This window comes from Chelonoidis abingdonii, chromosome 25 (assembly GCF_003597395.2).
Source record: "Chelonoidis abingdonii isolate Lonesome George chromosome 25, CheloAbing_2.0, whole genome shotgun sequence".
Classification (NCBI taxonomy): Eukaryota; Metazoa; Chordata; order Testudines; family Testudinidae; genus Chelonoidis; species Chelonoidis abingdonii.
In genome coordinates, this window is record NC_133793.1 from 5,544,931 (window position 1) to 5,547,289 (window position 2,359).

Consider the following 2,359-nt stretch of genomic DNA (forward strand, 5'->3'; position numbering starts at 1 on the left):
GTTAACTTTATATTCTTGGCTCCTAAATATGTCATTGGAATCTGTCAAACCACCAGTGATGTAATGAGTTAATCATCTCAGGGAACAGGGGTTCAATCCTTAATCAAATGAGTTTGCTGTCCCTTTAGTCTACAGTGGGAACATGTCCATTTTCTTACACTATAGCACCAATGTACCGCTTCTCTGGCCCATGATCCTGTGGGCTTGGCTACATGCAAATTTGGACTAGTTTAACTAAAAGTGACTTGCAAATCAACTGAGTTCATACAGTGTTTGCATCTGGTTAACTAAAATCCATCTATCTCAACTAAATTGTGCATACAGCAAGGCAAATAAAACTTGAACACTATACACACAGTTCTGTTCTATCTGCCCTACAGCAGCCTTAACTGCTAGGGTTATAATGCTGTAACCAGATCCTCTGATCAGATTCTTTACGGTTCATTAAGATATTAAAAACTTGTTTCCCTCAACTCCTCAAGAATGGATAAGTTTAGGTGATCGTTAAGTTGCATCTCTGCTCAGTTTGTCAACCGTGCTACATTGTCTTTTGCAGATGAAACTGATGCACTGAATTTGCAGCATTTGTTGTCTTATTTTTGCTGGTAAGTCACTGTAGACTCATGGATAATGCATGCACTCCTGTTGTGCCAAAATGTTCCAGAGCAAGGAGCCCTTGCCGGAAAACATCCTGAACTAATATTTTTATTCAACTTGTAGGTGGCAGGGTGTCAAATTCTCTGCACCTAGGAAGTGGCAGGTGGAGAATGTGATGTGAAAGCATCCACTTTGGTCAGCAGTTGCTGCTTCTGTATTTAGTCAACTGCACATATTATACAGTAGAAATGAAAAATACCTGAAATTTAGGCTGTTTCTACAGAAGTGGGGCTGGCGCAGAGCCTGTTGTGCTGATGGCATAAGGTGTGTGAAAAATGAGAAACTGAATCAGAGGAGATAATATATAAAATATAGTGAAGGCAAACTCTTGAAACTTTCTCTATCCTGTAGTACAAGAACCAAAGGGTCACCTAACCTAAACGATGACATGGATATGAAAGGAAATACTTTTCTGGGACTGGATAGTAAATGCAAATACCTTGGTAGGAATATGCAGTTATTCTAGATGAGAACTTTGAGTGGTTTCAGTTTTCATGCCTCAGGGTGCTACCTGAACAATGGCTGGATGAGGAAGAAATCTATCTCGCTCTACAGTGCTGTCAGCCACTTGCATGTGGTCTTTTCCCAAATCCACTAAAGTATTCTCTGCCATCACTTTTGGGAAGTGAATTTTATACTACGCCTGGCATTACATTTCCTTTTCCTCTGAACTGTGGCCGTTAAGTTTGTGCATCAAACAATAGTGTCCCTTTCAAAAAGAGCACTGGCAAATCTATACTCTGATATCAAGAGTCTTGCAGAATTCAGCTCACTTTTGAATCTTGCAAACAGGCTCAAACATGGCTGGTGGTCAAAGGCTGAGGGAGTTTCCTATATGAAATGTTCTGCAGCCTAGGTGTAGGTGAGGCAAACAGTTTTCAAACTGGCTTTAATCATCTTTACTTGCTGCCCAAATACTGTACATGCAGGTACAAGCCAATGAAGAATATGAACATTTTGTTTCTTCTTGGAAAATTGGCTAAGAATATTTTACAAAATAACGTGCACTCTCACATCCATCAGTCCTGCTGCATATAAATCACAAAAATACAAGAGTTTTACATTAAGAAAGACCGCACACATATAAAACATTACATAGCACAGGTATAAAATTGCCATTTGCTTTTTTTAATCTATTACCTTTTCTTGAGTACCTATCACAGGCCCATCCCCTTGTCTTGAATAATGGAATTTGGGGTTAAAATAATCAGTAATTCACCCCCTTCTGTGAATTTTTTAATACAAAGTTGCTGTTAGTTAAGAATCTGTCATTAAGACACAGCATTTATCAAAACTATAAAACCAATAAGAGATGGATTATTTTAGTAAAGAACCCCCCCAAACCTGTTGTCTACAGTACTTACCTGATTTTAGCAACTGAGTTCTTCCCTATTAAAATAAAGCTATCCTAGCACTGGAGAGGGGCAGTAGGTTCTGTTACAGACTGCATACCTGTCCTGATTTTCAGATGAAATACAGGGGTTTGCTAAATACAGTGGATGCCCTTTGTGCCATCTCCTATTTAATCATCAAGATGCCTGTTGCTTTTAAAAGGCTTCTGTACAGTTCTTAAATTGTGGTTAATGTGCATTTGAGGCATGACTAACCTCTTAAAGCACGGAGTGCCCATTGCAAGTGGGCCACTGCCCCTTTCTATTACTGTACTGAGTTTGGGCTTTCCTTACATAATGCTCACATAGAT